The following is a 24653-nucleotide window of genomic DNA, read 5'->3' as shown; positions in this document are numbered from 1 at the left end:
TCCCATTCCTCCTGACAGAGCTGGTGTAACTGAGTCAGGTTTGTAGGCCTCCTTGATTGCACATGCGTTTTCAGTTCTGCCCACAAATTTTCTATGGGATTGAGGTCAGGGCTTTGTGATGGCCACTCATCTCTAGGAGACAGAACACTTCTCCTTCCTGAGCGGTATGATGGCTGCGTGGTCCCATGGTGTTTATACTTGCGTACTATTGTTTGTACAGATGAATGTGGTACCTTCAGGCGTTTGGAAATTGCTCCCAAGGATGAACCAGACTTGTGGAGGTCTACAGTTTTTTTTCTGAGGTCTTGGCTGATTTCTTTTGATTTTCCCACGATGTCAAGCAAAGAGGCACTGAGTTTGAAGGTAGGCCTTGAAATACATCCACAGGTACACCTCCAATTGACTCAAATTATGTCAATTAGCCTATCAGATATTTTTTCTGGAATTTTCCAAGCTGTTTAATTAAAGGCACAGTCAACTTAGTGTATGTAAACTTCTGACCCACTGGAATTGTGATACAGCAAATTATAAGTGAAATAATCTGTCTGTAAACAATTGTTGGAAAAATTACTTGTGTCATGCACAAAGTAGAGTGTTTGTTAGTGGTTGAAAAACGAGTTTTAATGACTCCAACCTAAGTGTATGTAAACTTCCGACTTCAAATCTAGGTAGAGTTATTAAATTGCCTATGCATAGATGATAACAACAGAGAGTAGCAGCGGTGTAAAAGAGGGAGGGGGGGGCAATGCAAATAGTCTGGGTAGCCATTTGATTAGATGTTCAGGAGTCTTATGGCTTGGGGGTAGAAGCTGTTTAGAAGCCTCTTGAACGTAGACTTGGCACTCCGGTACTGGGCCGTACGCACTACCTCCTGTAGTGCCTTGCGGTCGGAGGCCGAGCATTTGCCATACCAGGCAGTGATGCAACCAGTCAGGATGCTCTCGATGTTGCAGCTGTAGAACCTTTTGAGGATCTGAGGACCCATGCCAAATCTTTTCAGTCTCCTGAGGGGGAATAGGTTTTGTCGTGCCCTCTTCACGACTATCTTGGTGTGCTTGGACCATGTTAGTTTGTTGGTGATGTGGACACCAAGGAACTTGAAGCTCTCAACCTGATCCACTACAGCCCCGTGCTCGGGCCTCTCTTTCCTGTAGTCCACAATCATCTCCTTTCTCTTGATCACGTTGAGGGAGAGGTTGTTGTCCTGGCACCACATGGCCCGGTCTCTGACCTCCTCCTATAGGCTGTCTCGTCATTGTCAGTGATCAGGCCTACCGCTGTTGTGTCATCGGCAAACTTAATGATGGTGTTGGAGTCATGCCTGGCCGTGCAGTCATGAGTGAACAGGGAGTACCAGGAGGGGACTGAGCACGCACCCCTGAGGGGCCCCTGTGTTGAGGATCAGCGTGGTGGATGTGTCGTTACCTACCCTTACCACCTGGGGGCAACCCCTCAGGAAGTCCAGTTTCCAGTTGCAGAGGGAAGTGTTTAGTCCCAGGGTCCTTAGCTTATTGATGAGCTTTGAGAGCACTATGGTGTTGAACGCTGAGCTGTAGTCAATGAATAGCAATTCTCACATAGGTGTTCCTTTTGTCCAGGTGGGAAAGGGCAGTATGGAGTGCAATAGAGATTGCATCATCTGTGGATCTGTTAGGGCTGTATGCAAATTGGAGTGGGTCTAGGGTTTCTGGGATAAGGGTGTTGATTTGAGCTATGACCAGCCTTTCAAAGCACTTCATGGCTACAGACATGAGTGCTACAGGTCGGTAGTCATTTAGGCAGGTTACCTTAGTGTTCTTGGGCACAGGGTCTATGGAGGTCTGATTAAAACATGTTGGTGTTACAGACTCGGACAGGGAGAGGTTGAAAATGTCAGTGAAGACACTTGCCAGTTGGTCAGCGCATGCTCGCAGTACACATTCTGGTAATCCATCTGGCCCTGCAGCCTTGTGAATGTTTACCTGTTTAAAGTTCTTACTCACATCAGCTGCGGAGAGTGTGATCCCACAGTCTTCCGGAATAGCTGGTGCTCTCATGCGTGCTTCAGTGTAATTTGCATCGAAGCGAGCATAGATTTAGTTTAGCTCGTCCGGTAGGCTCGTTTCACTGGGCAGCTCTCGGCTGTGCTTCTCTTTGTAGTCTGTAATGCTGTAATGGTTTGCAGGCCCTGCCACATCCGACGAGCGTCATAGCCGCTGTAGTATGATTCGATCTTAGTCCTGTATTGATGCTTTGCCTGTTTGATGGTTCGTCGGAGTGCATAGCGGGATTTCTTATAAGCTTCCGGGTTAGAATCCCGCTCCTTGAAAGCGGCAGCTCTAGCCTTTAGCTCAGTACGGATGTTGCCTGTAATCCATGGCCTCTGGTTGGTGTATGTATGTACGGTCACTGTGGGGACGACGTCATCGATGCACTTATTGATAAAGCCAATGACTGATGTGGTGTACTCCTCAATGCCATCGGAGGAATCCCAGAACATATTCCAGTCTGTGCTGGCAAAACAGTCCTGTAGCTTAGCATCTGCTTCATCTGACCAGTTTTTTATTGATCGAGTCACTGGTGCTTCCTGCTTGCCAAATGGAGTGTGATGGAGAGCTTTGTCTTAGAACTAATTAAGAGTAATCTTGGAAGGAACTGTGATCATGCAGAACTCACTTTGGGAAGACAATGTACTACAACTATAACATACTATCAGACCTGGGCAGAAAATACTTGAGAAAATACTTGAGGTAGTTGAATATAGTTTATATAGAGTTTCAACTAAAAGGCAACTATTTTCTTTGATATTAAAATACAGGTATCAGAATTTTATTAAAATTAAGATGTATTTTTATTTTTATTTGATGGCTGCCAAATACTTGACAAAAAAACAGAAATTACAACAGTTAGTTGAATTATATTGTCATAACCACAGGGTTTGGAGGGCTCTTAGATATGAATCCTAATATAGCTTATAGCCTAGAATTAAATAGATGAGGGACATGGAATCACCTCAACACTAGAGTAGCCCCCATTTGCAGCTTCAAAATGAATAATACAGTAAAACTTGACATCAAGTTCTTATACATGTGTAGCAACTTTGGGATTATTACAATAGCAACATTGTTGTTACATAGGACTTTAGAAATTGCTTTATAAGTGCATAATAATGGAGTTATTACATAAATGGAGTAAGGAACAGTGACTATTCCTCTTGTGTACAGTAGTTATAAAAACTCAGCTCATTGCTACATAATTAAAATTGAATTACCAAAGTATTATGTAACAACATGCTAATAATATGTTGTTCCAACAGTAATTACAGTTTGATTACACAGGCACAATAATCGTTTGTCAAGTGTTACTGAGAATGCTAACAGTAATAAACTATGACTAATAAGTGTTGAAAGGAAACAAAATATCCAAAACTGATTCTTGAATAAACTACAGCCAAGGTAGGCGGAAAATCATGTTAGTTGGTATTCTGAGTAAACCATCCCTTTTAAAGATGGTATAGTGTGTGTTTGAATCAAGAATACTTACCCGCAGATGGTTCGCATATGGTTCAAAGTTGTTTTTACTAAACTTCCAACTTGCTGTTTGCACTGCAGCATTTTCAGGTATCATAAAATTAATTGCAGCTTTCGACCTTTTCAGTGTCATGTTTGACTTGATTATGTACACCTGGGGCAATGAACATGTCAGAGAATGGACATTTACAGAATGTACAGATAGAAATGTATTGTGTAGATCAAATATGACTGTCAGATAGATTGAATTACTATATTGTGTTCTCTAGTAATTATATTTCTATCTTCAACATGCAGTTCCAGATAAAGCCTTGCCATTAGTTGAAGGCAGTCAATCCAATAGTTTCTGAAAAGTAGTCACTTCCTGAGATCTTTAGTCCCCAAAATGGAGTTGCTGCTTTCTCAGATCTGTATTCAAATCGTTTTAAAAACAAGCTACTTTCTGAGATCTGTATTCAACTCGTTTTGAAAAAGTAGTTGCTTCCTGAGATCTGTATTCAAATATGTTTTCAAGTAGTTGCTTTCCCAGATCTGTATTCAAATAGTTTTAAAAAGTAGTCACTTTCTGAGATTTGCATTCAAATAGTTGTAGTCCCCTCCAAAGTAACTATTTGTTCCCGCAAAATAAATAGTTACTTTCCGCAAAGCATAGTTAAAACTGTAGTTATCCCATGTCTGCATACTATTAGTGATAATACTACTGTAATACCAACATGCCTTGAAGCGATGCTGGCAGGCTGAGCTAGATTTATAAAATTACCACTAGCATTATATTTCTGTATATCGGAAATGTCTAAAGGTGTTTTTAATTCCCATCTGAGCCTAGATGACGAAATCCGTTGTACACTCATGGACATCTGGTCAACGAGCCGGATAATGTTAATAGACTGAGTTCGGTGGAGCATCCCAACATGTGTTTATTGCTGATATAAATTATGACCACATCGAGGTCCTGAGAACCTGGCAGTGTCTGCTGCCAGCCAGGAGGAGTGACTGTCAATGACTGTGGAAGGAATCACTCCAATGAACACTCAAAGACACGCATCAAGTACGCAGGCCAGCGTTCAATGACATCCCACTATCGTCAGCAGAAGCTTTGGAGGCACTGTTTTAATGTTCAAATGACCACCAGCTACAAAATGTAAATCATTTGAAAGCTAGCTATACAAAGGTAAACGTTTGAGTTTGACGTCATCGCAAAGGTTTCCATTGCCTTTCTCCTGTAAGCTGCCAATCCTCTTTCAATTTTATAAATATTTAGCCATAAACATTTTCCAACATCAGGTTCTCTACTTAATATACTGTAACTACACTGAACAAAAATATATATGCAACATAACACAATATAAAAGATTTTACTGAGTTACAGTTCATATAAGGAAATCAGTCAATTTAAATAAATTCATTACGCTCTAGTCTATGGATTTCACATGACTGGGAATACAGATATGCATCTGTTGGTCACGGATACCTTAAAGAAAAGGTAGGCGTGTGGATCAGAAAACCAGTCTTGTGACCACCGTTTGTCTCATGCAGTGCGACACATCTTCTTCGCATAGAGTTGATCAGGCTGTTGATTGTGGCCTGTGGAATGTTGAACCAGTCCTCTTCAATGGCTGTGTGAAGTTGCTGGATATTGGCGGGAACTGGAACACACTGTCATGCACGTCAATCCAGAGCATCGCAAACATGCTCAATTGGTGACATGTCTGGTGAGTATGCAGACCACTAGAGATCTGGGACATTTTCAGCTTCCAGGAATTGTCCTTGTGACATAGGGCCATGCATTATCATGCTGAAACATGGCACGACAATGGGCCTCAGGAACTCGTCACTGTATCTCTATGCATTCAAATTGCCATCAATAAAATGCAATTGTGTTTGTTTTCCATAGCTTATGCCTGAGCATACCATAACCCCACCATCAACATGGGGTTCTCTGTTCACAACGTTGACATCAGCAAACCATTCGCCAACACGATGCCATACAAGTGGTGTGCGTTGTGAGGCCAGTTGGACGCACTGCCAAATTCTCTAAAATTACATTAGAGGCGGCTTATGGAAAATAAATTAACATTCAATCATCTGGAAACAGCTCTGGTGGACATTCCTGCAGTCAGCATGCTAATTGCACCTCAAAACTTGAGACATCTGTAGCACTGTGTTGTGTGACAAAACTGCACATTTTAGTATGGCCTTTTGTTATCCCCAGCACAAGGTGCACCTGTGCAATGATCATGCTGTTTAATCATCTTCTTGATATGCCACACCTGTCAGGTGAATGGATTATCTTGGCAAAGGAGAAATGGTCACTAACCATGTAAACAAAATTTGAGAGAAATAAGCTTTTTGTGCTTATGGAACAATTCTGGGATATTTTATTTCAGCTCATGAAACATGGGACCAACACTTGACATGTTATGTATATATTTTTGTTTAGAGTAAAACCTTGAGTTTCAGAAAGTCATAACTAAGAAAAATAGAATGCAGGTATAAATTCTAATCGGATGAGGCCCAAAATCCTTAGTGTCATCTTCATACCAATGAGTAAAGACAAAAAAATATGAAACACATTCCCAGAACCTGTTATGACATCATATGGAGAACACAACATGTAAATCTCATTATCTTAATTTACCGTGGGTCATAAAACTTTAGCAGGAAATAGAGGGAAAAGGATGAGCGAGGGGAGCTTCAACATGTGAACACACAAAATTAAAGGTCCTTCCTGGAAGAGTAATATTGTAACGGCTGATTTCCTCCTCTTCGTCTGAAGAGGAGGTGTAACAGGGATCGGACCAAGACGCAGAGTGGTAAGTGTCCATGTCTTAATATAATCCACTGAACACGACAAAAATACAAAATAACAAAGTAACCTAACCGAAACAGTCCCGTGTGGCATGAACACAGACACAGGAAACAAACACCCACAAACCAACAGTGAAAACAGGCAACCTAAATATGGTTCCCAATCAGAGACAATGCAAAACACCTGTCTCTGATTGAGAACCATATCAGGCCAATTGACAAACCTAAACCTAGAAACACATAACATAGACTGCCCACCCCAACTCACGCCCTGACCATACTAACTAAAGACAAAACAAAGGAAAATAAAGGTCAGAACGTGACAAATATGTCCCCCGTTTGATGTTAAGTCCCCTATATGGGGGACTTTGAGTGGTTCTGGACCGGTTCCGACTGACATTTTGGTGTACAAAGCACTCTGTGAACGCCGTAGGGTCCCTTGCCTTATAGTGCCATGAAGACCCATCTGTTGGCTCTTCGCTTCCACTTTCTCAGCGGAACTGTCTTGAACTGTCAGGTTTCAGACCCCACATTTGCATAGGGAGTGACATGTCACATTTCCAGGAAAACAAGACCACTTTCTTTTGGTCACAGACAGACAAAATCACTGTGTGTTTATCGCTGAAGTTGTTTCAAGTCTTAACACATTTGAATGGTGTCTCAGCAGCGCTCAGCGGACGTTCAGGAGAAAATGATCTATCGTCAGTTACATGAAATATTGCCAAGTATGATCATATTCATTTTAATTATGAGTAAGTGAAATCTTATACAAAGCCGTTTATAATTTAATTCTTATTATGTTTAGAAAGCATTTCAGTTATTTCAAGCCCTATTGCCCCACTTTTGTTCAATAGGAAAAAAACAATATATGATTTTTCATATTTTCATAATATTTGTACTATGTACTTGAGCTTGTGTCCTCAAATGTGAGTACAACAGCAATTTATAACAATTTTTGAACAGAAAGGTGAGTTCCAGACCTTTCTAAAACTATGCATTCTTACCAGTTGTTTATGGCCTTCTCATGAAAAATAACTACATTTGGGTATGTCTATTTGGGGGGAAATAATTGTTTACTCATCATTCAATCAATATGTGTATGAATATAGTGGGAGTAAGAGAAAGCAATAGAGATAGAACAAAATGAAGAGAGAACAAAAATGAAATAGAGAGAGAAAGTTGGAGAGAGTGAAAGAGACAAAAAGAAAGCAAGAGAGACGAGGCATCTTTGCATTATGACATTCCGACTACAACAGCCCAACACACTGACTCAGCCAGAGTGGCTTCATCTGCAGACGCTGAGCAGAGCAGTGCTGACAGAACCTGTATAAACATGAACAAATATGGGTCTGAAGCCACCAGCCCAGCGGACATTTTATTTTGACGCCTCCATTTGACGTCTTCTCTGAGGTGGGAGCTCCTCTGAGCTTGGTATGATGATGCATGTATATATTTTAAATAAAATGATGATGTGCTTATCCTTAGCCAACATGCTACCCTATTCCACTGAGAGGTTCACTTCCAGGGAAAAGAGGGCAATCCTGGCAACGTCCCAAAACAAAATCAGATTGGTTTTGAAGCGCACAACTGCAAAGCAGCCATTTGGTGTGTTGTTTTCTGATGTCTTTCGTGTGGGATCTGGTATTAGACTGGAAGGCAGTGCAGTAGTTCCCTGAGCCTGGTGAATTCTCATTACAAGATGACAAAGAACTGATTCAGAGAGCCAAAGCCCAGTGACAGAATTACACAGGTGTTGTTGAAGGATGCGCAACTGGGATTTATGAAACACACTATTTGGCTGAGACTCTCCATCAGCTACAAGGCTAGATGATCATCCTCAGTATAAGCCACATAATCATTTGATAGTCACTCATCACTCCAGTTATTCTCTACAGGCAGTGGTGGCTGGTAGACATAGATATAGGAGGATGGGCTCATTGTAATGGCTGGAATGGAACAGTATCAAATACATGACATCCATGTGTTCGATACTGTCACGGCTGTCTTCCTCTTCTTCCTCTGAAGAGGTGTAACAAGGATCTGACCAATACACAGCGTGGTAGGTATCCATGTTTTAATATAGAAAACTGAACTATGAACACCAATACCAAAACAATAAATGTGAACAAACCGTAACAGTCCCGTGTGGCACAAACACTGACGCAGGATACAATCACCCACAAAATACCCAAAGAACATGGCTGCCTAAATATGGTTCCCAATCAGAGACAACGATAAACACCTGCCTCTAATTGAGAACCAATCTAGGCAACCATAGACTTACATAAACACCTATAATGAACACAACCCCATAACTCTACAAAAAAAACCTAGACAGTACAAACACCCTAGACGAGACAAAAACACACAAACCACCCTCGTCACACCCTGATCTAACCAAAATAATAAAGAGAACAAAGATAACTAAGGCCAGGGCGTGACAGATACCTTTCCATCCATTCCATTCCAATCATTATGATGAGCCCGTCTTCCTATATATCCACCCACCAGGCTCCTCTGTCTACAAGTGATGAGAAGACACCCAGGTCCATGTAAGTAATCTGCTTCCAGTTGGCAACAATTCCCTCCTTACCTCTCTACTGTGATAGATCCCCAGCAGCATATCACACTGCATACCACTGCTGGCTTGCCTCTGAAGCTATGCAGGGTTGGTCTTGTAGGTCCCTGGATGGGAGACCAGATGCTGCTGGAAGTGGTGTTGGAGGGCCAGTAGGGGCCACTTTTCCATCTGGTCTAAGGAGATCCTAGGGCAGTGAAGGGCACATTGCCTTGGGTAGGGTGCTGTCTTTTGGATGGGACATTAAATAGGGGTCCTGACTATCTATGGTCATTAAAAAATACCATGGCACTTATTGTAAGAGTAGGGTGTTAACCTCAGTGTCATGCCTAAATTCCCAACCTGGCACCATTCCATCATGGCCCCTTAATCATCCCCCGCATTCCTAATGAGCATATATCTCTCTAGCTGATGTGTGGTGAGTGTTCTGGCACAAAAATGGTTGCTGTGCATCACATTGGTGGTGGATGAGATGAGTTCCCTCTTACTATGTAAAGTGCTTTGAGTACCTCAGTTGGTAGAAAAGCGCTATATAAATCCAATCAATTAATGTAGTGTTATGACACAAAATGGATGCAATTCATCTTCCATGCAGCGTTGGGTGAAATATTCAATACATTTTAGCTGTGTCCTATACACCTCCTGAAAATCCTGTTGAACCATAATTGTTAACGGCTGGCGCCATGAACTGGCTCTATTGCAAACATCTGCAGCAATCAGTGAGATGACCAAATGGAGGATTCCTGTCATTATCACCAATAGGGATTGTGTTGTTCATATTTTAATGTTATTTGTCTGGAGGTAATCGCTTTTCCGTGGTCCTTTCAACCTTCCTCTTCATTAGCATCTAACATTAGATTAGGCTCTATTGGTTGCTTCAACTTTGTGCTGCATGACCTCATAGTGGTTTTAAGTTTACATTTTTGTAGCCTTTTGCTATTGAGTGCTAAGGGCTTGAGAGATGCAATCGCTTCAGTTTCAGCTCCACCCTCAAATCTGTCCACCAAAACTCACCATATAAATCAAAGGTCATTAACCATGGTGCTAAAGAACTATCTGGTGTGCAGGCTTTAATTCCACCACTAACACATATCATTTAACTCATCAAGATCTTGATGTGTAGACATTGTGTTTGCGCCCGACTAAAACTTTGCATTTAGAGGCTGGTGACCACTAATGTAAATAAAGTCAAACCTGGTCTGGACATTGTAGACTGGGTGAGGGTCAAACCAGGGGCTGGCATTAACAGAAGCCTGACCCATGGAACTAAAGGAAAGACATGGTCATGTCAGTTGTAACCTACCGTAACAAACTCCCACGAAAGAGGTGAGCCAGTCCACTCACCAACATCTTCCAAAATAATTACCACAGTTCAAAAGCCTAATCAACCATTGTGTCATCAATAAAATGTACACTGAACAAAAATATAAACATAACATGTAAAGTGTTGGGTTCATGTTTCATGAGATGAAATAAAAGATCCCAGAAATGTTCCATACTCTCCTATTTTGTGCAGAAATTTGCCAAGATAATCCATCCACCTGACAGGTGTGGTATATCAAGAAGCTGAGTAAATAGCATGATCATTACATAGGTGCACCTTGTGCTGGGACAACAAAAGGCCACTCTAAAATGTGCAGTTTTGTCACACAGCACAATGCCAAAGATTTCTTGCATGCTGACTGCAGGAATGTCCACCAGAGCTATTGCCAGAGAAATTTTTGTTAATTTCTCTACCATAAACAAAAGGCAATGTCGTTTTAGACCGGCCTCACAACCACATACCCAGGATCGTCCGAGATCAGCCTACCGGAAAGCTGATGAAACTGTGGGTTTGCACAAACTGGCAGACCGTCTCAGGGAAGCTCATCTGAGTGTTCGTCGTCCTCACCAGGGTCTTGACTTAACTGTAGTTCAGCATTGTAAATGACTTCAGGCAGATAGCAGACAGCTTGTATGGCGTCATGTGGGTGAGCGGTTTGCTGATGTCAATGTTGTGAACAGAGTGCCCCATGGTGGCGATGGGGTTATAGTATGGGCAGGCATGTGTTACGGACAACGAACACAGCTGCATTTTATCTATGGCAATTTTAAGGCATAGAGATACAGTGACAAGATCCTGAGGCCCATTGTCGTGCCATGTTTCGGCATGATAATGCACAGCCCCATGTCACAAGGAGCTGTACACAATTCCTGGAAGCTGAAAATGTCCCAGTTTTTCCATGGCCTGCATACTCATCAGACAAGTCACCCATTGAGCAGTTTGGGATGCTCTGGATCGATGTGTACGACAGCGTGTTCCAGTTCCTGCCAATATCCATCCATTTCGAACACAGCCATTGAAGAGGAGTGGGTCCACATTCCAAAGTCTTGATCAACTCTATGCAAAGGAGATGTGTCACGCTGCATGAGTCAAATGGTGGTCACACCAGATATTGACTGGTTTTCTGATCCATGCCCCTACACTTTTTTTTAAAGGTATCTGTGACCAACAGATGCATAACTGTATTCCCAGTCGTGAAATACATAGATTAGGGCCTGATGAATTTACTTCAATTGACTGATTTCCTTATATGAACTGTAATTCAATAGTCTTTGAAATTGCTGCATGTTGTGTTTATATTTTTGTTTATTACAGATAATCATTCATGTCTCATACAGTACAGATACCAAGTTTGAGATTTGTTCCTTATGTTGTTGTGTGGCTCGCTGGTTGTCAAGGTGATTTCCCTCCATCTTACTCCCTGTGTCACATTGTTTATGAATAACTGGTTATGTGTTGGTTATTTACTGTCAGTCCCCCTTCTGGACAATAAGTAATTGGCCAAGAGTCTGGCAAAACTCTGTGTTTGCATACTTCTCAATCGCCTGGCTCTCTTGCAGAGGAAGATTCAATAGGCTCACGATCGCCGACCTGACAGTTTGGTCAACGCTATGTTTGGTCATGTCAACCTAAACTTTGACATTGTGCGCCTTTTTTGGTCAGAAGGCAAAATAGCATGTAATGGTGTGGAATGCTCAAGCACTATTATTAGTTACTCCAGAAAAGGTGTTGACGTTTAAGTGATAAACAGATAAACAGCTAGCTACCTAATGGCCACTCCACTCATACAGGACTGATAAAGGCCTAGTGCACAAATTTGGTGGGTGACATTTTTTTTGCCCCCAATATATATTTTTAAGTATTACGTAAGTGTTTTTTTATTTATTGTGATAAGCACCCCTACTTTCTGCGGCTATGAGCTACCTCCTAAAGTAGTCAAATCGGCACACTACTGGGTAACACTTTATTTGGATAGTCCATCTGTAGATGCTCTACAGACTATCAGCAACATTTCAACTAACTATCTACTAACCCTAACCCTAACTTTAATCCTTATCCTAAACCTAACCCTAACTATAACCTTAGCAAATAGTTGCTTAACAACAGATAGTTTGTTGATGTATGACCATCTGTAGAGCATCCACAGATGGAAAATATGGACTATCCAAATAAAGTGTGACCCACCACTGTGCTAGCTTTCTTTCTCTTTTTGGTCTCTCCATCAGACTGTCAGATTCTTTACACCTAGTCCTGTCATACTACAGAAAGAGACCAATGTAAAGGATTTGATTTATCTTCAGAGACAATGTAAGAAATTGATTCAACAAAGATATTAGTATACAGACATCACTGCATCTGTTTCAAACATCTCTCAACCATTTTCACATAAGCTGTATGGTTTGTTTAATGAATCTTTTATGATGCAATGTTTTACCACAAGTCATACCGTTTTTGGTATCTCCTTATTCGACCAATGACAGGAGAGGAAATACCTCTTATGACCCATGGTGCATGATAAAGACAGCTTGGACCCGAGGTTGTGTCAGAGGCCTTGTGTTTTCACTGCTGATAATTGTAGTGTTTTGGTGATGAAAGTCATGAGCTGGAACTCCTTTGGTCAGATGTATTTGTTTTCACACTCTTTACTTCAAACATCTGGATTTCTCTGGCTGCCTGCTGTTGGGTTAACCCTTTGACCATGTCCTTGAGGTCAATGAGAACAGTATTCTTTCATTACAAGTGTTTATGTCAAACATGAAGTCGCCAGAGCAATTTATCTGCCTGCTACTGTAGATATGGGACAAACATTTGTATTTGTTTTTCTGCGTTGAAAACAATATTGTTGAAAATGTGTTGAATACATCTTGAATAAAGTTACTATGTTATTACTTTGGTAATCTGACTGTAAATATTCTGTGCATTAACCTAGAATTGTCCATGACAAATTTCAAAATGATTATCTAGTGTTGTTGTTACTGCGTAATTTCATGTAACAACAATCAGCATTTGAAATCCGTTGTAAATACTTACAGTGGCAAGAAAAAGTACATGACCCCTTTGGAATTACCTGGATTTCTGCATATATTTTACATAAAATTTGATCTGATCTTCATCTAAGTCACAACAATAGACAAGCACAGTGTGCTTAAACTAATAACACACAAATTATTGTATTTGTATTGTCTTTATTGAATACATCATTTAATCATTCACAGTGTAGGTTGGTAAAAGTATTTGAACCTTCTAGGCTAATGACTTCTCCAAAAGCTAATTGTAGTCAGGAGTCAACTAACCTGGAGTGGAATCAATGAGACGAGATTGGAGATTTTGGTCAGAGCTGCCCTGCCCCATAAAAAACAACATTTGAGTTTGCTATTTACAAGAAGCATTGCCTGATGTGAACCATGCCTCGAACAAAAGAGATCTCAGAAGACCTAAGATTAAGAATGGTTGCCTTGCATAAAGCTGGAAAGGGTTACAAACCTACTACCTGATTTTTGAATGGAATTACTTGAATTGCTTCCTACACTCAAGGATTATTATTCCCAAACTATACATCAAATGCTCTGGCAAGCAAGCAGAGACCTGAAAAAAACACCATCCATCCAGGAACTGAGTGAGTAATGCTTAGTCTGAAGCAATTTTTGTACTTAAAAAAAAACTTGTTTTACTTTCAAAAGCCAATTACAATGATATATTTGACTTACTAAAACCTGTTACGGCTAGACATGCCGCTAGCGGGACAACATCCGGTGAAATTGCAGAGCGCGAAGTTCAAACTACAGAAATATAAATATTTAACATTCATGAAAATACATGTGTAATACATCCAAATAAAGCTTAACTTCTTGTTAATCCAGCCGCTGTGTCAGATTTCAAAAAGGCTTTACGGCGAAAGCAAACCGTGCAATTATCTGAGGACAGCGCCCCGCAAACAAAACCATGAAAAACATTTTTCAACCAGGCTAGTGCGACACGAAAGTCAGAAATAGCGATATAATAAATGCCTTACCTTTGAAGATCTTCTTCTGTTGGCACTCCAAAAGGTCCCAGTTACATCACAAATGGTCCTTTTGTTTGATAAAGTCCTTCTTTATATGCATAAAAACTCTGTTTAGCTACGCGCTTCAGTCAATAATCGGTTTCCCTCCATCAAAATGCATACAAAATGAATCCCAAACGTTACTAATAAACTTTTCCAAACAAGTTAAACAACATTTATAATCAAACCTCAGGTACCCTAATAAGTAAATCAATTATAAAATTTAAGACGGAGAATAGTATGTTCATTACCGGAGATAAATAACAAAGAATGCGCTTCCATCCACGCGCATGGAAACACTACAGCCAAAATGGGAGCCACTTAGAAAAACTACAACTTCTAACTAATTTTTCCAAAAACCAGCCTGAAACTCTTTCTAAAGACTGTTGACATCTAGTGGAAGCCATAGGAACTGCAATCTGGGAGGATTTTGCCTTATAATAAAAGTGACAGCCATTGAAAACAGTGGTAGGCTGAAAATTGTTTTTTTTGGGATGGTTTGTCCTCGGGTTTTCGCCTGCCATATCAGTTCTGTTATACTCACAGACATTATTTAACGTTTTAGAAACTTTAGAGTGTTTTCTATCCAAATCTACCAATTATATGCATATCCTAGCTTCTGAGCCTGAGTAACAGGCAGTTTACTTTGGGCACGCTTTTCGGATGGGAAAATACTGCCCCCTAGCCCAAAGAGGATAAGGACTGAATGCTCAGGCTACCAAGTTTTGCTAGGAAAAATAGTTACAACTTCAATTAGCACACCTTGTGAAGCGAGAGGTGTCGAAGCCTTTGAGCCAAACAAATGGCAGGCTACCCCACTCAGATCCAGAGGCCTTGAAGCCCCCTCCTGCTGTTCAAAGACCGTCCACTTGCATTTTCTACAAGAAATCTGCCTCCAGAAATAAAAGCTTCACCCAAGTGGGTGACACCTACTCCCATCGCCTGCTGCACTGCTGCTTGGATTCCACCTGGCGATCTGTACATTGTCTGACCTGGCCTGCCTCCCCCTGTCTGGTACAGGTACCCCCCTCTCTCTCTGGATCAATTGAAAGTGTGGGTTCACAGCTCCAATCCAGATGTGTTGGTCATTACTGAGACGTGGTTAAGGAAGAGTGTTTTGAATACTGATGTTAACCTTTCTGGTTATAACCTTTTTCGGCAAGACAAATCTCCCAAAGGTGGGGGAGTGGCAATCTTTACCAAGGATCACCTTCAGTACTCGGTTGTCTCCACCAAGTCTGTCCCCAAACAATTTGATTTGCTGGTTTTAAGTATTAAACTTTCAAATATCTCTTTGTTGACTGTTGCTGGGTGCTATCGTCCTCCAACAGCACCGGCCTGTACCCTACCTGCCCTAAACTCTGTCTTGGCCCCTTACACCAAGTCTAATTTTGTCCTGCTAGGTGACCTAAAGTGGGACATGCTTAATTAAACCACCTGACCAAGTCCCAAAGCAATGGGACTCCCTAAATCTTTCTCAGATTATTACCAATCCCACAAGGTATGACTCCAAACATCCAGAAAAGGCTGCTTTTCTTGATGTTATCCTCACAAATAATCCTATCAGTCTGGTGTTTTCTGTAATGGCCTTAGTGATCACTGTTTTACAGCCTGTGTTCATAATGGCTGCTCAGTGAAACAACCTGTCCTGATGTGTCATAGATGCTTGCTAAAAAACTTTATCGAGCAAGCCTTCCTTCATGAACCGGCCTCTGTAAAATGGTGTAGAATCAGCTTGATCCCCTCTGTCAAAGACGCTTGGACCTTCTTTTTTAAATATTTTTAGTGGTTTTGTTAAGAAACACGCCCCCATAAAGAAAATGAGAATTAAAACAGGTTCAGCCCCTGGTTCGAACGTGATCTTACAGAGTTACTCCACCTCAAGAATTGCATTTGGCAAAAGGCTCAGCATATGCATACTCAAGCTGGCTATCTTTCAGGGAAATAAGAGCACTTAGGCTATCCGGAAGGCCAAAGTTAGTTACTTTAAGGAGCAGTTCTCTCTCTGTGGGTCTAACTCCAAGAAGTTCTGGAAAACAGTTAAAGACCTGGAGAATAAACCGTCTTCCTCACAGCTGCCCATGTCCCTTAAAGTTGATGATGTGGTTGTTACTGACAAGAAGCACATGGCTGAGCTCTTTAATCCCCACTTCATTAAGTCAGGATTCATATTTGACTCAGCCATGCATCCTTGCCCGTCCAAAATGTCCTCATCTTCCACCCCTTCTAATGTGACTATCCCCAATGCTTCTCCCTCTTTCCCCCCTGTCCCACTACAAAGTTTCTCCCTGCAGGCAGTCATTGAGTCCGAGGTGCTAGAGGAGCTTCTGAAACTTAACCCCCAAAAAACATCTGGGTCAGATGGTTTAGACCCTTTCTTCTTTAAGATTGCTGCTCCTATCATCGCCAAGCCTATCTCTGATCTTTTTAGCCTTTCTCTCCTTTCTAGGGAGGTTCCCATTGCTTGGAAGGCAGCCATGGTTCGTCCTTTATTTAAAGGGGGAGATCAAGCTGATCCTAACTGTTATAGGCCTATTTCTATTTTGCCCTGTTTATCAAAAGTGTTGGAAAAACTTGTCAATAATCAACTGACTGTCTTTCTTGTCTATAGTATTCTCTCTGGTATGCAATCTGGTTTCCGCTCAGGTTATGGATGTGTCACTGCAACCTTAAAGGTTCTCAATGATGTCACCATTGCCCTTGATTCTAAGCAATGTTGTGCTGCTATTTTTATTGACTTGGCCAAAGCTTTTGATACGGTAGACCATTCCATTCTTGTGGGCCGGCTAAGGAGTATTGGTGTCTCTGAGGGGCCTTTGGCCTGGTTTGCTAACTACCTCTCTCAAAGAGTGCAGTGTATAAAGTCAGAAAATCTGCTGTCTCAGCCACTGCCTGTCACCAAGGGAGTACCCCAAGGCTCAATCCTAGGCCCCACACTCTTCTTAATTTACATCAACAACATAGCTCAGACAGTAGGAAGCTCTCTCATCCATTTATATGCAGATGATACAGTCTTACACTCAGCTGGCCCCTCCCCAGATTTTGTGTTAAATGCTCTACAACAAAGCTTTCTTAGTGTCCAACAAGCTTTCTCTACCCTTAACCTTGCTCCGAACAGCTCCAAAACAAAGATCATATGGTTTGGTAAGAAAATGCCCCTCGCCCCACAGGTGTGATCACTACCTCTGAGGGTTTAGAGCTTGAGGTAGTCACCTCATACTTGTACTTGGGAGTATGGCTAGACACTGTCCTTCTCTCAGCACATATCTAAGCTGCAGGCTAAAGTTAAATCTAGACTTGGTTTCCTCTATCGTAATCGCTCCTCTTTCACCCCAGCTGCCAAACTAACCCTGATTCAGGTGACCATCCTACCCATGCTAGATTACGGAGACATACTTTATAGATCAACAGTTAAGGGTGCTCTCGAGCGGCTAGATGTTCTTTACCATTCGGCCATCAGATTTGCCACCAATGCTCCTTATAGGACACATCACTGCACTCTATACTCCTCTTTAAACTGGTCATCTTTGTATACCCGTCAAAAGACCCACTGGTTGATGCTTATCAATAAAACCCTCTTAGGCCTCACTCCCCCCTATCTGAGATATCTACTGCAGCGCCCTCATCCTCCACATACAGCACCTATTCTGCCAGTCACATTCTGTTAAAGGTCCCCAAGCACACACATCCCTGAGTCACTCGTCTTTTCAGTTTGCTGCAGCTAGCGACTGGAACGAGCTGCAACAAACACTCAAACTGGACAGTTTTATCTCAATCTCTTCATTCAAAGACTCAATCATGGACACTCTTACTGACAGCTGTGGCTGCTTTGTGTGAAGTATTGTTGTTTCTACCTTCTTGCCCTTTGTGCTGTTGTCTGTGCCCAATAATGTTTGTACCATGTTTTGTGCTGCTACCATGTTGTTTTGCTACTATGTTGTTGTCATGTTGTGTTGCTACCATGCTGTGTTGTCATGTGTTGCTGCCTTGCTATGTTGTTGTCTTAGGTCTCTCTTTATGTAGTGTTGTCCCTCTTCTCGTGATGTGTGTTTTGTCCTATACTTATATGTTATTTATTTATTTATTTTTAATCCCAGCCCCCAGCAGGAGGTTTTTTGCCTTTTGGTAGGCCGTCATTGTAAATAAGAATTTGTTCTTAACTGACTTTTCTAGTTTAATAAAGGTTAAATAAAATAAATAAATAAAGACAGAAGTAGATCAACAACAGAATGGCTTGAACAGAAGAAAATACATCTTCTGGAGTGGCCCAGTCAGTCCTGACCTCAACCCGAATGAGATGATGTGGCACGACCTCAAGAGAGCAGTTCACAACAGGCATCCCAAGAATATTGTGGAACTGAAATAGTTTTGTAAAGAGGAATGGTCCAAAATTCCTCCTGACCGTTGTGCAGGTCTGATCCGCAACTACAGAAAATGTTTGGTTGAGGTTATTGCTGCTAAAGGAGGGTCAACCAGTTATTAAATCCAAGGGTTCACATACTTTTTCCAACCTGCACTGTGAATGTTTACACAGTGTGTTCAATAAAGACATGAAAAATGATAATTGTTTGTGTGTTATTAGTTGAAGCAGACTGTGTTTGTTTATTGTTGTGACTTAGATGAAGATCAGATAACATTTTATGACCAATTTATGCAGTAATCCAGGTAAATCTGAAGGGTTCACAAACTTTTCCTTCCCACTGTATCTGTGCAATTTAATGTAAACCATAACCAAATACCTGAAGGTGTACATCCCTCTCCTAACTCCCTTGTCCTCTCTAATACCATGATCTACCCGCTAATCCAGCTCAAGCCTCCTTTCAACTGTGACAGGGAGTTGTTAGGCCCCGCATCCTGAATGGACATCCATGTTTGACTTCAGCAGGATGCACTGTATCTGTAAGGTTTACTTATGACCTAGACACAAGAACACCTGTGTTGTTTAAAAGAGACTATTGATTTTTTTATTACAGTCTTGCCATCTGTTTGGCAGATTTAGCTTGTGAATGTGTCTGGGCACTAGCCTGTTTCAACCTTTTGTCCTACAGTAGGGCCTTGTATCACACCTTTACTTTATATACATCATGTGTCTAAATCCATTTTTTAGGGACCCCCACAGTGTGCACATTTTTGTTTTAGCCCAACACTTACACATCAACTTATCAAGTGCCTGGTGACATACTACGAGGGTCCTGACTGTTGTGAAGTCAACCTTTTGGTTACATTACCTATAGTGATGACTTGCAAGTTGTAGGTGGCTTACATACAAACAAGACACGCTACCCTTCAGAGAGGTCACGGCATACGTGTCAAACACATGTGAAGCCTTCACCTCCGTTCAGTAAAAAGAGACAACACAACCTCTCTCACCTCACCACCAAATAAACATCCCATGTCTACAGGGACGGTCCCCCTCTCTAGGGCGCGCCAACAGACTGTCTCCTCATTTTGCTCAGGCAGCCAATGGAGATATAATTTATGTGACTTCACAAGCCATTCATTGGTGTTTGTTTATGATATGTAAATATTTATAACGGCCCAATGTCAAATGATCACCTCTTCTGGAATGCTAGCTACAATAAGTCCAGACAAATCCTGAATGGACACAAAAGAAAAGAACATCGTGAGCCCCATGTCGCTGTGTTTTTCTACAGTTGGTATTGAGCAAAACTAAGATGAAATGTGTCCGCGTCCTCTGTGGTCTTGGGTTAAGCTTCCGTTTCCATTGTTGTGATTGTGTTTAGATACACAATCCAATGACTCCACTTCCAGAGAAGAGGGTCGTTGGGAGCAGAGAGAAGCAATGTGTCTGATTTAACTCTGTTTGTGCTTACATAGTGACAGTGTGTTTATGGAAGATCCATTAAATGACTGAGGATGAAGTCATCCCCAAAGACTTGAAATACTTTTATTTTTGAGAGAGAAGTCTGAGTTAATAGTAGCACTTAAAAAGGCTAATGTTATAGTGTGTGTTTACAGTACATGAATGCCTTATGTATATGTTTTAGGGTTAAGATAAAAACAGTGAGCACGAGTATGTCTGTAAATGTTTACATTTGTCAACAGACTGCACTAACTAGGGTAACTGTTTGTGATGAGCAGGAAGTGACATGTTGGAAGTCTGGATTGCTACAACATTACTCCTATGACCCATTCCTTATGTGGATGGTAGGACTTGGATAGGTGTTAAAGATGATTGATGACCCCTCTCTATTGTGGTGCCCTCTACAGTGTGAAGGAAGTTGTGCGAAACATAGTGGTGCATTTGGGATAATTTTAATGGTATATAAATCACAAGAACCGATTCATGTCTACTTGATAAGGTTTTCTTTGTAATGCCTCAATTTGAAATTGAACTCTATAGGTACAGTATGAGTTCACTAAGAACTGACTTATTTCAATGAGTACATATATCTCTCTTTCCATACCTCTCACCCATACATGGTTATGGAAAATGTGTTAATGCCACCCAGGTGTAAATGACTCAGTTTTATTTGATTTGGAACCAGACAGGTTGATTAAATAACTGAATCGCAATCTTTTTGGGTAATACGATCATCAGATGAACCTGAGGGAAACTGAGGGAAAAATAAATCAGTCAGAAAATACATTTTCGACAAGAAACAGAAAGGATATCTCCAGGGATGTGTTCCGCTCCCAGCTATGTTATATTAATGATGGAGAGGAAGTGTACTATATAAAACAAAGTGTTGAATTTGGCTCCTCCTGGAAATCAATGGGGAATTTGCGATTGGCTTGGCTTCCACACAGAGCACAGTTAGTCTGTTTAGGTGATATGCGCTCAGTTGAGCTGTAATTGTGTAGTTGAGACCAGTGAAGCGATTACAAACAGGTGTCAGAGACCAGAACCAGGGGTAGCATTTGTTTGGAGCCTTCTGTCAACAAGCATTTCAATTTGAGACAGCTGTTTTTAACCATATAAAAAAAGTTAATCATTGAACATTCACATTACTGTACAAGAGCAGAAAATAGCCATAATTATAATTACAGTATAGACCTATAAGAGTGGATAATGATGAGAGGTGTCCACTCAATGCAAGAGTAAAAGTATTTCATCCTCCTTGTTCCTTCTGCCTGCCTTCTGAGGGCTTCATAAACATATGGTATAAATGAACAAAGGTGACCCCCCTAAGGCTAAGTCTACAGTTAAAATACTATACTGTCCTTATGGCATGTGATCTCATCAGCATTTACATGCCTACTAACTGTGTCCATCGGATGTGGACTTTTACAGTATATGGGGTTTGCGGGGTTGTATTTTACAGCTCAAATTACCGACACAAAACACCACTCATGTTCCCATAAAATCGGCTTTTTCCACATTCCCCAATGCTTCGACACAACGGCAAAAAATGTGTCTGTTTCCTGCCTTTTTCAGCCTCACAGCATCTGTTAAACAAATGAAAGTGTATCTCTGTCAGAGATAAAAACTCATCGGTCAGGACTAGAGATGACGAGGGGAGAAAATCCCACGTCATTTTGTCCTCTGATAGATTTGGGTTGTTTTATAAGTGGCAGCTACTCACCATAAGCTTTGTCATTATTTGGGACGTGCATAAATGGAATGAGTCATATACAGTTGTCTTGAATGAAAATGCAACTCAATACTTCCAAATACTGACCTGAAATGTGGTGGGGAATATATCCAGAATCAGGTATCAGCCATCCTGCAGCATTTCTGCATTATTTCAACTTTGAAGTTCATTAACTCTTATCTAGTAAGCTACATGCAACTTTGACGAAAGTCCCATCAGCTGACTGCAGCCACCCAGTACTTTACTGTGTAACAGAGGTTGTGGATGGAGAAGATGAGCTGTGTATTATCCTTGTCTGCCGCCTGATGTGTGTGTGTGAATACATGTGCATGCATGTGGGTGTGTCTCTCCCTCTCTCGGTCTCTCTGTCCCTCTGTCTGTCTTTGTGTCTAAGGATTTGTTTGTGTAGGGAGATAAGGAGAGTGATGGATGGCAGGGAGGCTGGCTATCTCACTCCAAGTCTTTTTTGTCTGGGGAACCTGGGTTAAGATGGGCAACAGATGACTGAAGGGACTTTGTTATCACAGGGCTATAGTCGAGACCTGTGGTCAGTAGCGAATGGGCACCGGTTGCCATGGCGCCATGGAATGCCCTGCTTTGGGGCAGTTGGTGGGTCATGTGTAGGGACTCGGTACGGGAGTCTCAACCTATTGAATGGAAGTCCATCATGCATTCATAGATGTGTTGCTTTGTGTCTTTGATTTTAATCAGACACGTGAGAGCTGATTATTTTAGCCCCTTACGTGTTTGATACCAGGTTGAATTTGGATTAACTTGGCTCATTCAGGAGTACCCCTCTACTGCTTTACTGTGACTTTTCTCCCAATTTTTTTCCATCCTCTGTCTTCTCCCTCTAATTTTCTCTCTCACATACAGTCACTCTCTCCCTCTCTTTCACTCTTTGTCATGAGTTGCCAGCAGTCGTGTAAAGTACTTAAGTAAAAATACTTTAAAGTACTACTTAAGTAGTTTTTTGGGTATCTGTTATTCTGTTATGAATGTTATGTTATGTTATGAATGCTTAGCGAGACACTTGTCTATTCATATTTTTGACTACTTTTACTTTTACTCCACTACATTCCTAAATAAAATAATGTAATTTTTACTCCATACATTTTCACTGATGCCCACGGGTACTCATTATGTTATGAATGCTTAGCAGGACACGCAACTGGTCCAATTCACACACCTATCAAGAGAAAATCCCTGGTCATCCCTACCGCATCTCATCTGGCAGACTCACTAAACACAAAATCTGTGTTTGTAAATTATGTCTGAGTGTTGGAGTGTACTTTTGATACTTAACTATATTTTAGCAATTACATTTACTTTTGATGCTTAAGTATATATAAGTATATTTAAAACCAAATACTTTTATACTTTTACTTAAGTAGTATTTTACTGGGTGACTTTCACTTTTACTTGAGTCTTTTTCTATTAACATAACTTGACTTTTACACAAGTATGAATGGTACTTTTTCCACCACCGGTTGCCAGTAAGAACAACAACATACCACTTCAATGCAGCAGCCCAGCTTACTCCAACCGTAGAGAAAGAGGCGAGGGAGGGAGAGGGAGGGAGGGAGGGAGGGAGGGAGGGAGGGAGGGAGAAAGGAGAGGAGGGAGGGAAAGTGACAGCTATTTAAGGGCTGTAGTTGAAGAATGGGGGTCTGACCAGAATGCTTCTCTCTCAGTTTAAAAGACCTTTTATCCTCCTCTCTCTTTCTTTCCCACTCTCTCTCTAGCTCGGAACCTCTGTAGGGTCTAGGTGAGGAGATCAGGCGCCTGAGCTATCAGTGGCAGAGGGGCTTTTCGGAACAGAAGTGTCATCAGGTTGGAACACAAGGAGAGAGGTTCCGGAACAGTCTTCAAAGTGGACATCCTTTCATTCCCCTTTATTGAATGTGCTGGGTTCCAACGAGGCAATTTGTGTGAGCTGGTGCTGAAGGCTGTGGTGGCGTAGCTCTAAACAGTCTGGTATGCTAAAGGTAAGAATGGGAAATTCATTTATTTTTACCTGGATGAAACTGATCTTGGATCTTTGAATGAGTTGTTGCTGTTATTTAGATAATTGATTACTGTGTCCATATTTAGAAATTGGAAATGTTGAGATTTTTTCAGTCTTCTTGACAGTCAATTGAGATTATTGATGACGTGATCAAACCTTGTGACACTTACATTTATTGTGTTTAGTTGTTCCTGATCATTGTGGAGATGAGATTTTTTTTAAATTGTAAACTATTTGGGTTATTATGGTCAAACCCTTCAAAGCATACTCAATTCAATTGTCTAATTCAATTTGACATCCAGGTAATTGAATAAAGTGTTTATGAAATATGAATAAGAGAATGTGGAATAATGAGTTTATCATACCAAATGAATTAATGAGTTCTATGAAGCCAATGTACATTTTAAATAAATGGGCAAGAAGCAGGATGAACTCAATAAGAATACAATACTGTCATAATACTTATCCAACAACTGTAGCTTCATTGTTCTCCTTCTGCCAGGCTTCATTCTTTATTTAGCGACAGATGGCTCTCATTGCTCAGCTTTGCTGAGTCGCTAAAGGGAACCAATTATGGTTTATAGGGAACGATATTAACATACTTCATGCATGCTGAAACTTCTGGGTTTGCCAGTTTGACCCAAGGCTGGGTCTGTGTGATAGAGATGGAGGATTGGGAGACAGACAGAGCAAGGAGAGCATTAGCTGGGTTGAATGACTGATGAGTGATAGAACATGTGGAGGAGCCATCCACCTCTTTGGTCACCTGGGGCTAAAGGGCTTAGAGCCAATGTATGATGTATGAATGGCATAGAGCCAAAAATATTT

General features: G+C 41.2%; 1 protein-coding gene across 1 annotated transcript in view; it reads left to right on the top strand.

Annotated features, from left to right (window-relative positions):
- Positions 1-23488: 23488 nt before the first annotated feature.
- Positions 23489-24653, top strand: part of LOC111961729 (tenascin-like) — a 46624-nt gene continuing 45459 nt past the window's right edge. Inside the window, exon 1 of the mRNA XM_023984217.2 lies at positions 23489-23805. The gene's annotated coding sequence lies outside the window, so the exon portion shown is untranslated. The remainder of the gene's footprint in view (positions 23806-24653) is intronic.

Source organism: Salvelinus sp. IW2-2015, linkage group LG4q.1:29 (assembly GCF_002910315.2).
Source record: "Salvelinus sp. IW2-2015 linkage group LG4q.1:29, ASM291031v2, whole genome shotgun sequence".
NCBI lineage: Eukaryota > Metazoa > Chordata > Actinopteri > Salmoniformes > Salmonidae > Salvelinus > Salvelinus sp. IW2-2015.
This window is presented reverse-complemented; position numbering and strand designations above follow the sequence as displayed.